At 28.6% G+C, this 16113-nt stretch overlaps 1 protein-coding gene across 4 annotated transcripts in view; it reads left to right on the top strand.

The window, feature by feature from the left end:
• LOC6533677 (brain-specific angiogenesis inhibitor 1-associated protein 2) overlaps positions 1-16113 on the top strand; it is a 42683-nt gene that overhangs the window by 11357 nt on the left and 15213 nt on the right. The window lies entirely within an intron of this gene.

A 16113-nucleotide genomic window follows, 5' to 3' on the forward strand; every position in this document is an offset into this window, starting at 1 on the left:
TGCTTTAAGTTGTTTACCCGATTATTCGCATGTATTGCGACTGTCAGTCGGAAAATGCAAATGGTCGTTGACTGCTCATCAGCTCTTCGATTCGGCGAAAGTTTTTCCAAGTGATTTAAGATCGTAGGAGGAGAGGATCCACTTGATATCGATGAGAGTGCTGCCCACACAAATAAAAAAAGTGCGATTTTACATTCAAATTGGAAGCTAGTTAGTTTAGATCAGAAAAGGAATGACGCAAATGAAACCAATGTAAGAAGATTGTTATTAAGTGTATGAATGCAATCCAACCTCACAATAAAGTCATAGTTAAGGCGCCAATTAAAAGCCAATAATCATACAGTGGGGGTAATAGCAATGAGCAATGATATTTTCGTTTTTCTCGGGCTAAGTAAGTTGGCTGGCAATTCTGGCCTTGTTCTTAATAGACAAGCGTTGTTTTTGCATATATTTTCATGGCAGATGCATAATTAAGTCGTCGTCCACGGTGCTGTGATATCGAGTTCCACTGCTGACCACAGTGACGATGCTAGCCTAGCATGAAAAGAATGCAGCTGCGAAGTTCGTTGCCTAAGTCTTTCGTATGCGGGCAGCTCGGAATTCTAATCAAGGCCGTAGGGCGTGGCAATGGCAGACATCACGTAGACGAAAGCCTAACGAAATTGGAAAAAACAAAGCTAACTTTCTTTCCGTTACTCTCACTTTGGCAGCTTATCTGGAATGTGTTTATCTTGCATCTGCATAAATATGGAGATGCGACATCGAGCATTTCGTAAGATTTAAATGCGTTTTGGGCCATGTTTTCATTTTCATTCGGCCGTGTTTATGTTGGAAATCTTTCGATCCGTTCAACCGATCGGAGTTAAAGACGCGTGTGCCTACGTAATCGTCTTGACACGTCTTTTGGCCAGGTGAAAGACCCCAAGATACGAAAGTCACCCGCGGCGTAGTGCTGACATATTGATGCTGCCTCTTCCGTGGCAGTTGGATGGCAGCGCACAATAACAGAATTCGGCTTGAATGGTGTGTCACACTCTTGATTCCACAATTAAGTTGGTAAAAGTCAACAATCTGAGCTGATATACGAAGTGAGTTGAAGATGCAAGTGCCTCTATGAATAGAAACAATGATGGATGGGGAAATAAGATGAGGATGGGAGATCTAGTCCGAAATGATAATAATTACATATGGGAAGTTGTAAGCAAGACACATTTCAGATGAAAATAACTAGGAAATCAAGAAAAAAGTCTACTCTTTAAATGCGCAAAAAAATTGATGGTATTTAGCTCTTTAAATTTGTGATAACACAAATAAGTGTTACATTTATTAGTTCGTAAATTTAATTGTTTGCGTAATAATTCTTTTATTTGCAATAAATTTTTATGGTTAATGTGAACATAAAGGTAGTGAATCGTAATCCTGATCGACATACTCCAATTCGCCGAATAAGCTTTGCTGTAAGAAAAGATTAAATTTTTTTTCAAGTTTTTTATAATTTTTGATGATGATTTTTGAATATTGGCCGAAAATCGTTTTTCTGGTTTTTGCGACTATAAATATCAGTATTTTGATCAGAACATTGAAAATATTGGTCCGAATATGGAATGTAATACCTCGTTGAGTTCGTAATTAAATTTCCTATCAAACTGTGTTTTCAAAAAAAAATTAAATTTTTTTCACATTTTTTGTAATTTTTGATGATGATTTTTGAGTATTGGCCGAAAATCGTTTTTCTGGTTTTTGCGACTATAAATATCAGTATTTTCATCACAGCATTCAAAATATTGGTCCGAATATGGAATGTAATACCTCGTTGAGTTCGTAATTAAATTTCCTATCGAACTGTGTTTTCCCAAAAAAATTAAATTTTTTTCACTTTTTTTGTAATTTTTGATGATGATTTTTGAATATTGGCCGAAAATCGTTTTTCTGGTTTTTGCGACTATAAATATCAGTATTTTCATCACAGCATTCAAAATATTGGTCCGAATATGGAATGTAATACCTCGTTGAGTTCGTAATTAAATTTCCTATCGAACTGTGTTTTAAAAAAAAATTAAATTTTTTTCACTTTTTTTGTAATTTTTGAATATTGGCCGAAAATCGTTTTTCTGTTTTTTGCGACTATAAATATCAGTATTTTCATCACAGCATTCAAAATATTGGTCCGAATATGGAATGTAATACCTCGTTGAGTTCGTAATTAAATTTCCTATCGAACTGTGTTTTCAAAAAAAAATTAAATTTTTTTCACATTTTTTGTAATTTTTGATGATGATTTTTGAATATTGGCCGAAAATCGTTTTTCTGGTTTTTGCGACTATAAATATCAGTATTTTCATCACAGCATTCAAAATATTGGTCCGAATATGGAATGTAATACCTCGTTGAGTTCGTAATTAAATTTCCTATCGAACTGTGTTTAAAAAAAAAATTAAATTTTTTTAACTTTTTTTGTAATTTTTGATGATGATTTTTGAATATTGGCCGAAAATCGTTTTTCTGGTTTTTGCGACTATAAATATCAGTATTTTCATCACAGCATTCAAAATATTGGTCCGAATATGGAATGTAATACCTCGTTGAGTTCGTAATTAAATTTCCTATCGAACTGTGTTTTCAAAAAAAAATTAAATTTTTTTCACATTTTTTGTAATTTTTGATGATGATTTTTGAATATTGGCCGAAAATCGTTTTTCTGGTTTTTGCGACTATAAATATCAGTATTTTCATCACAGCATTCAAAATATTGGTCCGAATATGGAATGTAATACCTCGTTGAGTTCGTAATTAAATTTCCTATCGAACTGTGTTTTCCCAAAAAAATTAAATTTTTTTCACTTTTTTTGTAATTTTTGATAATGATTTTTTAATATTGGCCGAAAATCGTTTTTCTGGATTTTGCGACTATAAATATCAGTATTTTCATCACAGAATTCAAAATATTGGTCCGAATATGGAATGTAATACCTCGTTGAGTTCGTAATTAAATTTCCTATCGAACTGTGTTTTCCCAAAAAAATTAAATTTTTTTCACTTTTTTTGTAATTTTTGATGATGATTTTTGAATATTGGCCGAAAATCGTTTTTCTGGTTTTTGCGACTATAAATATCAGTATTTTCATCACAGCATTCAAAATATTGGTCCGAATATGGAATGTAATACCTCGTTGAGTTCGTAATTAAATTTCCTATCGAACTGTGTTTTAAAAAAAAAATTAAATTTTTTTCACTTTTTTTGTAATTTTTGATGATGATTTTTGAATATTGGCCGAAAATCGTTTTTCTGGTTTTTGCGACTATAAATATCAGTATTTTCATCACAGCATTCAAAATATTGGTCCGAATATGGAATCTAATAGCTCGTTGAGTTCGTAATTAAATTTCCTATCGAACTGTGTTTTCAAAAAAAAATTGAATTTTTTTCACTTTTTTTGTAATTTTTGATGATGATTTTTGAATATTGGCCGAAAATCGTTTTTCTGGTTGTTGCGACTATAAATATCAGTATTTTCATCACAGCATTCAAAATATTGGTCCGAATATGGAATGTAATACCTCGTTGAGTTCGTAATTAAATTTCCTATCGAACTGTGTTTTCAAAAAAATTAAATTTTTTTCACTTCTTTTGTAATTTTTGATAATGATTTTTGAGTATTGGCCGAAAATCGTTTTTCTGGTTTTTGCGACTATAAATATCAGTATTTTCATCACAGCATTCAAAATATTGGTCCGAATATGGAATGTAATACCTCGTTGAGTTCGTAATTAAATTTCCTATCGAACTGTGTTTTCAAAAAAAAATTAAATTTTTTTCACTTTTTTTGTAATTTTTGATGATGATTTTTGAATATTGGCCGAAAATCGTTTTTCTGGTTTTTGCGACTATAAATATCAGTATTTTCATCACAGCATTCAAAATATTGGTCCGAATATGGAATGTAATACCTCGTTGAGTTCGTAATTAAATTTCCTATCGAACTGTGTTTTAAAAAAAAAATTAAATTTTTTTCACTTTTTTTGTTATTTTTGATGACGATATTTGAATATTGGCCGAAAATCGTTTTTCTGGTTTTTGCGACTATAAATATCAGTATTTTCATCACAGCATTCAAAATATTGGTCCGAATATGGAATGTAATACCTCGTTGAGTTCGTAATTAAATTTCCTATCGAACTGTGTTTTCAAAAAAAAATTAAATTTTTTTCACTTCTTTTGTAATTTATGATAATGATTTTTGAGTATTGGCCGAAAATCGTTTTTCTGGTTTTTGCGACTATAAATATCAGTATTTTCATCACAGCATTCAAAATATTGGTCCGAATATGGAATGTAATACCTCGTTGAGTTCGTAATTAAATTTCCTATCTAACTGTGTTTTCAAAAAAAAATTAAATTTTTTTCACTTTTTTTGTAATTTTTGATGATGATTTTTGAATATTGGCCGAAAATCGTTTTTCTGGTTTTTGCGACTATAAATATCAGTATTTTCATCACAGCATTCAAAATATTGGTCCGAATATGGAATGTAATACCTCGTTGAGTTCGTAATTAAATTTCCTATCGAACTGTGTTTTAAAAAAAAAATTAAATTTTTTTCACTTTTTTTGTAATTTTTGATGATGATTTTTGAATATTGGCCGAAAATCGTTTTTCTGGTTTTTGCGACTATAATATCAGTATTTTCATCACAGCATTCAAATATTGGTCCGAATATGGAATCTAATAGCTCGTTGAGTTCGTAATTAAATTTCCTATCGAACTGTGTTTTCAAAAAAAATTGAATTTTTTTCACTTTTTTTGTAATTTTTGATGATGATTTTTGAATATTGGCCGAAAATCGTTTTTCTGGTTGTTGCGACTATAAATATCAGTATTTTCATCACAGCATTCAAAATATTGGTCCGAATATGGAATGTAATACCTCGTTGAGTTCGTAATTAAATTTCCTATCGAACTGTGTTTTCAAAAAAATTAAATTTTTTTCACTTCTTTTGTAATTTTTGATAATGATTTTTGAGTATTGGCCGAAAATCGTTTTTCTGGTTTTTGCGACTATAAATATCAGTATTTTCATCACAGCATTCAAAATATTGGTCCGAATATGGAATGTAATACCTCGTTGAGTTCGTAATTAAATTTCCTATCGAACTGTGTTTTCAAAAAAAATTAAATTTTTTCACTTTTTTTGTAATTTTTGATGATGATTTTTGAATATTGGCCGAAAATCGTTTTTTGGTTTTTGCGACTATAAATATCAGTATTTTCATCACAGCATTCAAAATATTGGTCCGAATATGGAATGTAATAGCTCGTTGAGTTCGTAATTAAATTTCCTATCGAACTGTGTTTTCAAAAAAAAATTAAATTTTTTTCACTTTTTTTGTAATTTTTGATAATGATTTTTTAATATTGGCCGAAAATCGTTTTTCTGGTTTTTGCGACTATAAATATCAGTATTTTCATCACAGCATTCAAAATATGGAATGTAATACCTCGTTGAGTTCGTAATTAAATTTCCTATCGAACTGTGTTTTCAAAAAAAAATTAAATTTTTTTCACTTTTTTTGTTATTTTTGATGACGATATTTGAATATTGGCCGAAAATCGTTTTTCTGGTTTTTGCGACTATAAATATCAGTATTTTCATCACAGCATTCAAAATATTGGTCCGAATATGGAATGTAATACCTCGTTGAGTTCGTAATTAAATTTCCTATCGAACTGTGTTTTCAAAAAAAAATTAAATTTTTTTCACTTCTTTTGTAATTTATGATAATGATTTTTGAGTATTGGCCGAAAATCGTTTTTCTGGTTTTTGCGACTATAAATATCAGTATTTTCATCACAGCATTCAAAATATTGGTCCGAATATGGAATGTAATACCTCGTTGAGTTCGTAATTAAATTTCCTATCGAACTGTGTTTTAAAAAAAAAAATTAAATTTTTTTCACTTTTTTTGTTATTTTTGATGACGATATTTGAATATTGGCCGAAAATCGTTTTTCTGGTTTTTGCGACTATAAATATCAGTATTTTCATCACAGCATTCAAAATATTGGTCCGAATATGGAATGTAATACCTCGTTGAGTTCGTAATTAAATTTCCTATCGAACTGTGTTTTCAAAAAAAAATTAAATTTTTTTCACTTCTTTTGTAATTTATGATAATGATTTTTGAGTATTGGCCGAAAATCGTTTTTCTGGTTTTTGCGACTATAAATATCAGTATTTTCATCACAGCATTCAAAATATTGGTCCGAATATGGAATGTAATACCTCGTTGAGTTCGTAATTAAATTTCCTATCTAACTGTGTTTTCAAAAAAAAATTAAATTTTTTTCACTTTTTTTGTAATTTTTGATGATGATTTTTGAATATTGGCCGAAAATCGTTTTTCTGGTTTTTGCGACTATAAATATCAGTATTTTCATCACAGCATTCAAAATATTGGTCCGAATATGGAATGTAATACCTCGTTGAGTTCGTAATTAAATTTCCTATCGAACTGTGTTTTAAAAAAAAAATTAAATTTTTTTCACTTTTTTTGTAATTTTTGATGATGATTTTTGAATATTGGCCGAAAATCGTTTTTCTGGTTTTTGCGACTATAAATATCAGTATTTTCATCACAGCATTCAAAATATTGGTCCGAATATGGAATCTAATAGCTCGTTGAGTTCGTAATTAAATTTCCTATCGAACTGTGTTTTCAAAAAAAAATTGAATTTTTTTCACTTTTTTTGTAATTTTTGATGATGATTTTTGAATATTGGCCGAAAATCGTTTTTCTGGTTGTTGCGACTATAAATATCAGTATTTTCATCACAGCATTCAAAATATTGGTCCGAATATGGAATTTAATACCTCGTTGAGTTCGTAATTAAATTTCCTATCGAACTGTGTTTTCAAAAAAATTAAATTTTTTTCACTTCTTTTGTAATTTTTGATAATGATTTTTGAGTATTGGCCGAAAATCGTTTTTCTGGTTTTTGCGACTATAAATATCAGTATTTTCATCACAGCATTCAAAATATTGGTCCGAATATGGAATGTAATACCTCGTTGAGTTCGTAATTAAATTTCCTATCGAACTGTGTTTTCAAAAAAAAATTAAATTTTTTCACTTTTTTTGTAATTTTTGATGATGATTTTTGAATATTGGCCGAAAATCGTTTTTTGGTTTTTGCGACTATAAATATCAGTATTTTCATCACAGCATTCAAAATATTGGTCCGAATATGGAATGTAATAGCTCGTTGAGTTCGTAATTAAATTTCCTATCGAACTGTGTTTTCAAAAAAAAATTAAATTTTTTTCACTTTTTTTGTAATTTTTGATAATGATTTTTTAATATTGGCCGAAAATCGTTTTTCTGGTTTTTGCGACTATAAATATCAGTATTTTCATCACAGCATTCAAAATATGGAATGTAATACCTCGTTGAGTTCGTAATTAAATTTCCTATCGAACTGTGTTTTCAAAAAAAAATTAAATTTTTTTCACTTTTTTTGTTATTTTTGATGACGATATTTGAATATTGGCCGAAAATCGTTTTTCTGGTTTTTGCGACTATAAATATCAGTATTTTCATCACAGCATTCAAAATATTGGTCCGAATATGGAATGTAATACCTCGTTGAGTTCGTAATTAAATTTCCTATCGAACTGTGTTTTCAAAAAAAAATTAAATTTTTTTCACTTCTTTTGTTATTTATGATAATGATTTTTGAGTATTGGCCGAAAATCGTTTTTCTGGTTTTTGCGACTATAAATATCAGTATTTTCATCACAGCATTCAAAATATTGGTCCGAATATGGAATGTAATACCTCGTTGAGTTCGTAATTAAATTTCCTATCGAACTGTGTTTTCAAAAAAAAATTAAATTTTTTTCACTTTTTTTGTAATTTTTGATGATGATTTTTGAATATTGGCCGAAAATCGTTTTTCTGGTTTTTGCGACTATAAATATCAGTATTTTCATCACAGCATTCAAAATATTGGTCCGAATTTGGAATGTAATACCTCGTTGAGTTCGTAATTAAATTTCCTATCAAAATGTGTTTTCCCAAAAAAATTAAATTTTTTTCACTTTGTTTGTAATTTTTTCATGATGATTTTTGAATATTGGCCGAAAATCGTTTTTTGGTTTTTGCGACTATAAATATCAGTATTTTCATCACAGCATTCAAAATATTGGTCCGAATATGGAATGTAATAGCTCGTTGAGTTCGTAATTAAATTTCCTATCGAACTGTGTTTTCAAAAAAAAATTAAATTTTTTTCACTTTTTTTGTAATTTTTGATAATGATTTTTTAATATTGGCCGAAAATCGTTTTTCTGGTTTTTGCGACTATAAATATCAGTATTTTCATCACAGCATTCAAAATATTGGTCCGAATATGGAATGTAATACCTCGTTGAGTTCGTAATTAAATTTTCTATCGAACTGTGTTTTCAAAAAAAAATTAAATTTTTTTCACTTTTTTTGTAATTTTTTCATGATGATTTTTGAATATTGGCCGAAAATCGTTTTTTGGTTTTTGCGACTATAAATATCAGTATTTTCATCACAGAATTCAAAATATTGGTCCGAATATGGAATGTAATACCTCGTTGAGTTCGTAATTAAATTTCCTATCGAACTGTGTTTTCAAAAAAAAATTAAATGTTTTTCACATTTTTTGTTATTTTTGATGACGATATTTGAATATTGGCCGAAAATCGTTTTTCTGGTTTTTGCGACTATAAATATCAGTATTTTCATCACAGCATTCAAAATATTGGTCCGAATATGGAATGTAATACCTCGTTGAGTTCGTAATTAAATTTCCTATCGAACTGTGTTTTCAAAAAAATTAAATTTTTTTCACTTCTTTTGTAATTTTTGATAATGATTTTTGAGTATTGGCCGAAAATCGTTTTTCTGGTTTTTGCGACTATAAATATCAGTATTTTCATCACAGCATTCAAAATATTGGTCCGAATATGGAATGTAATACCTCGTTGAGTTCGTAATTAAATTTCCTATCGAACTGTGTTTTCAAAAAAAAATTAAATTTTTTCACTTTTTTTGTAATTTTTGATGATGATTTTTGAATATTGGCCGAAAATCGTTTTTCTGGTTTTTGCGACTATAAATATCAGTATTTTCATCACAGCATTCAAAATATTGGTCCGAATATGGAATGTAATACCTCGTTGAGTTCGTAATTAAATTTCCTATCGAACTGTGTTTTCAAAAAAAATTAAATTTTTTTCACTTTTTTTGTAATTTTTTCATGATGATTTTTGAATATTGGCCGAAAATCGTTTTTTGGTTTTTGCGACTATAAATATCAGTATTTTCATCACAGCATTCAAAATATTGGTCCGAATATGGAATGTAATACCTCGTTGAGTTCGTAATTAAATTTCCTATCGAACTGTGTTTTAAAAAAAAAATTAAATTTTTTTCACTTTTTTTGTTATTTTTGATGACGATATTTGAATATTGGCCGAAAATCGTTTTTCTGGTTTTTGCGACTATAAATATCAGTATTTTCATCACAGCATTCAAAATATTGGTCCGAATATGGAATGTAATACCTCGTTGAGTTCGTAATTAAATTTCCTATCGAACTGTGTTTTCAAAAAAAAATTAAATTTTTTTCACTTCTTTTGTAATTTATGATAATGATTTTTGAGTATTGGCCGAAAATCGTTTTTCTGGTTTTTGCGACTATAAATATCAGTATTTTCATCACAGCATTCAAAATATTGGTCCGAATATGGAATGTAATACCTCGTTGAGTTCGTAATTAAATTTCCTATCGAACTGTGTTTTCAAAAAAAAATTAAATTTTTGTCACTTTTTTTGTAATTTTTGATGATGATTTTTGAATATTGGCCGAAAATCGTTTTTCTGGTTTTTGCGACTATAAATATCAGTATTTTCATCACAGCATTCAAAATATTGGTCCGAATATGGAATGTAATACCTCGTTGAGTTCGTAATTAAATTTCCTATCGAACTGTGTTTTCAAAAAAAAATTAAATTTTTTTCACTTTTTTTGTAATTTTTGATGATGATTTTTGAATATTGGCCGAAAATCGTTTTTCTGGTTTTTGCGACTATAAATATCAGTATTTTCATCACAGAATTCAAAATATTGGTCCGAATATGGAATGTAATACCTCGTTGAGTTCGTAATTAAATTTCCTATCGAACTGTGTTTTCAAAAAAAAATTAAATGTTTTTCACATTTTTTGTTATTTTTGATGACGATATTTGAATATTGGCCGAAAATCGTTTTTCTGGTTTTTGCGACTATAAATATCAGTATTTTCATCACAGCATTCAAAATATTGGTCCGAATATGGAATGTAATACCTCGTTGAGTTCGTAATTAAATTTCCTATCAAAATGTGTTTTCCCAAAAAAATTAAATTTTTTTCACTTTTTTTGTAATTTTTTCATGATGATTTTTGAATATTGGCCGAAAATCGTTTTTTGGTTTTTGCGACTATAAATATCAGTATTTTCATCACAGCATTCAAAATATTGGTCCGAATATGGAATGTAATAGCTCGTTGAGTTCGTAATTAAATTTCCTATCGAACTGTGTTTTCAAAAAAAAATTAAATTTTTTTCACTTTTTTTGTAATTTTTGATAATGATTTTTTAATATTGGCCGAAAATCGTTTTTCTGGTTTTTGCGACTATAAATATCAGTATTTTCATCACAGCATTCAAAATATTGGTCCGAATATGGAATGTAATACCTCGTTGAGTTCGTAATTAAATTTCCTATCGAACTGTGTTTTCAAAAAAAATTAAATTTTTTTCACTTTTTTTGTAATTTTTTCATGATGATTTTTGAATATTGGCCGAAAATCGTTTTTTGGTTTTTGCGACTATAAATATCAGTATTTTCATCACAGCATTCAAAATATTGGTCCGAATATGGAATGTAATACCTCGTTGAGTTCGTAATTAAATTTCCTATCGAACTGTGTTTTAAAAAAAAAATTAAATTTTTTTCACTTTTTTTGTTATTTTTGATGACGATATTTGAATATTGGCCGAAAATCGTTTTTCTGGTTTTTGCGACTATAAATATCAGTATTTTCATCACAGCATTCAAAATATTGGTCCGAATATGGAATGTAATACCTCGTTGAGTTCGTAATTAAATTTCCTATCGAACTGTGTTTTCAAAAAAAAATTAAATTTTTTTCACTTCTTTTGTAATTTATGATAATGATTTTTGAGTATTGGCCGAAAATCGTTTTTCTGGTTTTTGCGACTATAAATATCAGTATTTTCATCACAGCATTCAAAATATTGGTCCGAATATGGAATGTAATACCTCGTTGAGTTCGTAATTAAATTTCCTATCGAACTGTGTTTTCAAAAAAAAATTAAATTTTTGTCACTTTTTTTGTAATTTTTGATGATGATTTTTGAATATTGGCCGAAAATCGTTTTTCTGGTTTTTGCGACTATAAATATCAGTATTTTCATCACAGCATTCAAAATATTGGTCCGAATATGGAATGTAATACCTCGTTGAGTTCGTAATTAAATTTCCTATCGAACTGTGTTTTCAAAAAAAAATTAAATTTTTTTCACTTTTTTTGTAATTTTTGATGATGATTTTTGAATATTGGCCGAAAATCGTTTTTCTGGTTTTTGCGACTATAAATATCAGTATTTTCATCACAGAATTCAAAATATTGGTCCGAATATGGAATGTAATACCTCGTTGAGTTCGTAATTAAATTTCCTATCGAACTGTGTTTTCAAAAAAAAATTAAATGTTTTTCACATTTTTTGTTATTTTTGATGACGATATTTGAATATTGGCCGAAAATCGTTTTTCTGGTTTTTGCGACTATAAATATCAGTATTTTCATCACAGCATTCAAAATATTGGTCCGAATATGGAATGTAATACCTCGTTGAGTTCGTAATTAAATTTCCTATCAAAATGTGTTTTCCCAAAAAAATTAAATTTTTTTCACTTTTTTTGTAATTTTTTCATGATGATTTTTGAATATTGGCCGAAAATCGTTTTTTGGTTTTTGCGACTATAAATATCAGTATTTTCATCACAGCATTCAAAATATTGGTCCGAATATGGAATGTAATAGCTCGTTGAGTTCGTAATTAAATTTCCTATCGAACTGTGTTTTCAAAAAAAAATTAAATTTTTTTCACTTTTTTTGTAATTTTTGATAATGATTTTTTAATATTGGCCGAAAATCGTTTTTCTGGTTTTTGCGACTATAAATATCAGTATTTTCATCACAGCATTCAAAATATTGGTCCGAATATGGAATGTAATACCTCGTTGAGTTCGTAATTAAATTTCCTATCGAACTGTGTTTTTTAAAAAAAAAATTAAATTTTTTCCCTTTTTTTTGTTATTTTTGATGATGATTTTTGAATATTGGCCGAAAATCGTTTTTCTGGTTTTTGCGACTATAAATATCAGTATTTTCATCACAGCATTCAAAATATTGGTCCGAATATGGAATGTAATAGCTCGTTGAGTTCGTAATTAAATTTCCTATCGAACTGTGTTTTCAAAAAAAAATTAAATTTTTTTCACTTTTTTTGTAATTTTTGATAATGATTTTTTAATATTGGCCGAAAATCGTTTTTCTGGTTTTTGCGACTATAAATATCAGTATTTTCATCACAGCATTCAAAATATTGGTCCGAATATGGAATGTAATACCTCGTTGAGTTCGTAATTAAATTTCCTATCGAACTGTGTTTTCAAAAAAAAATTAAATTTTTTTCACTTCTTTTGTAATTTATGATAATGATTTTTGAGTATTGGCCGAAAATCGTTTTTCTGATTTTTGCGACTATAAATATCAGTATTTTCATCACAGCATTCAAAATATTGGTCCGAATATGGAATGTAATACCTCGTTGAGTTCGTAATTAAATTTCCTATCGAACTGTGTTTTCAAAAAAAAATTAAATGTTTTTCACATTTTTTGTTATTTTTGATGACGATATTTGAATATTGGCCGAAAATCGTTTTTCTGGTTTTTGCGACTATAAATATCAGTATTTTCATCACAGCATTCAAAATATTGGTCCGAATATGGAATGTAATACCTCGTTGAGTTCGTAATTAAATTTCCTATCAAAATGTGTTTTCCCAAAAAAATTAAATTTTTTTCACTTTTTTTGTAATTTTTTCATGATGATTTTTGAATATTGGCCGAAAATCGTTTTTTGGTTTTTGCGACTATAAATATCAGTATTTTCATCACAGCATTCAAAATATTGGTCCGAATATGGAATGTAATAGCTCGTTGAGTTCGTAATTAAATTTCCTATCGAACTGTGTTTTCAAAAAAAAATTAAATTTTTTTCACTTTTTTTGTAATTTTTGATAATGATTTTTTAATATTGGCCGAAAATCGTTTTTCTGGTTTTTGCGACTATAAATATCAGTATTTTCATCACAGCATTCAAAATATTGGTCCGAATATGGAATGTAATACCTCGTTGAGTTCGTAATTAAATTTCCTATCGAACTGTGTTTTCAAAAAAAAATTAAATTTTTTTCACTTCTTTTGTAATTTATGATAATGATTTTTGAGTATTGGCCGAAAATCGTTTTTCTGATTTTTGCGACTATAAATATCAGTATTTTCATCACAGCATTCAAAATATTGGTCCGAATATGGAATGTAATACCTCGTTGAGTTCGTAATTAAATTTCCTATCGAACTGTGTTTTCAAAAAAAAATTAAATTTTTTTCACTTTTTTTGTAATTTTTGATAATGATTTTTTAATATTGGCCGAAAATCGTTTTTCTGGTTTTTGCGACTATAAATATCAGTATTTTCATCACAGCATTCAAAATATTGGTCCGAATATGGAATGTAATACCTCGTTGAGTTCGTAATTAAATTTCCTATCGAACTGTGTTTTTTAAAAAAAAAAATTAAATTTTTTCCCTTTTTTTTGTTATTTTTGATGATGATTTTTGAATATTGGCCGAAAATCGTTTTTCTGGTTTTTGCGACTATAAATATCAGTATTTTCATCACAGCATTCAAAATATTGGTCCGAATATGGAATGTAATAGCTCGTTGAGTTCGTAATTAAATTTCCTATCGAACTGTGTTTTCAAAAAAAAATTAAATTTTTTTCACTTTTTTTGTAATTTTTGATAATGATTTTTTAATATTGGCCGAAAATCGTTTTTCTGGTTTTTGCGACTATAAATATCAGTATTTTCATCACAGCATTCAAAATATTGGTCCGAATATGGAATGTAATACCTCGTTGAGTTCGTAATTAAATTTCCTATCGAACTGTGTTTTCAAAAAAAAATTAAATTTTTTTCACTTCTTTTGTAATTTATGATAATGATTTTTGAGTATTGGCCGAAAATCGTTTTTCTGATTTTTGCGACTATAAATATCAGTATTTTCATCACAGCATTCAAAATATTGGTCCGAATATGGAATGTAATACCTCGTTGAGTTCGTAATTAAATTTCCTATCGAACTGTGTTTTCAAAAAAAAATTAAATGTTTTTCACATTTTTTGTTATTTTTGATGACGATATTTGAATATTGGCCGAAAATCGTTTTTCTGGTTTTTGCGACTATAAATATCAGTATTTTCATCACAGCATTCAAAATATTGGTCCGAATATGGAATGTAATACCTCGTTGAGTTCGTAATTAAATTTCCTATCAAAATGTGTTTTCCCAAAAAAATTAAATTTTTTTCACTTTTTTTGTAATTTTTTCATGATGATTTTTGAATATTGGCCGAAAATCGTTTTTTGGTTTTTGCGACTATAAATATCAGTATTTTCATCACAGCATTCAAAATATTGGTCCGAATATGGAATGTAATACCTCGTTGAGTTCGTAATTAAATTTCCTATCGAACTGTGTTTTCAAAAAAAAATTAAATTTTTTTCACTTTTTTTGTAATTTTTGATAATGATTTTTTAATATTGGCCGAAAATCGTTTTTCTGGTTTTTGCGACTATAAATATCAGTATTTTCATCACAGCATTCAAAATATTGGTCCGAATATGGAATGTAATACCTCGTTGAGTTCGTAATTAAATTTCCTATCGAACTGTGTTTTCAAAAAAAAATTAAATTTTTTTCACTTCTTTTGTAATTTATGATAATGATTTTTGAGTATTGGCCGAAAATCGTTTTTCTGATTTTTGCGACTATAAATATCAGTATTTTCATCACAGCATTCAAAATATTGGTCCGAATATGGAATGTAATACCTCGTTGAGTTCGTAATTAAATTTCCTATCGAACTGTGTTTTCAAAAATAAATTAAATTTTTTCACATTTTTTGTAATTTTTGATGATGTTACCCCTTACAAAAAATGCGAAAATTTGACCAAAAATTATTTTAACAAAGTTATTCAATAATTGATTTGGTTAGTTAGTATTGGCAATTAGGAGTATAAAAATGTAATTTGTTTAACTTTCTGACCATTTTTAGCCAAGTTATACCGAAAATATCAATCGTAAATATGAAGATATTAAAATTCCGACCAAAACTTTGCCTCGGCCTCCGGCTGCGCCGGCAGGCAATAAATTTGATATTCAAAGTAAATTTTCAATTTCTACGCGAATAGATATTTCCATAAATAAACCGCATAAATCAGAGCTGCGATCGTTGAGCTGACGTAGCTCAAAACCCAGCTCCGCTCAGCTCATTAGTAATCAAAAGCTGTGCAGCACTGCGCCAGACTTGAGAATAATTTCGATGATCTGGGGGAATCGCAGAAGTGGAGAATCGGAGACGGCCTTTGAGACTTGGCTATTGAATTCTGGCCGAGAGCAGCGACTTGCACAAATTGTTGCACAAGTTGCGTTGCAGCGATTCGTGGGCTGTAAGTGGCTGCTTGCCACTGGAGCGATGTCGCCAACGCATCCAAGTGGCCTCCGGCGCCGTTTCGTCTATCCATCACTTGAAGGAAAAATGTTGGGAAATTTTTGTATCATATTTTTGATAATATTCTAAATATCCATTGCTGAGCTTGTCTTATTATAAAATATCAATTTAATGTAATAGTTATAATTTCTAAGTGATTGCTTTGAATAAAT

The sequence above is a fragment of the Drosophila yakuba genome, chromosome 3L, assembly GCF_016746365.2.
Source record: "Drosophila yakuba strain Tai18E2 chromosome 3L, Prin_Dyak_Tai18E2_2.1, whole genome shotgun sequence".
In the NCBI taxonomy this organism is placed as follows: Eukaryota; Metazoa; Arthropoda; class Insecta; order Diptera; family Drosophilidae; genus Drosophila; species Drosophila yakuba.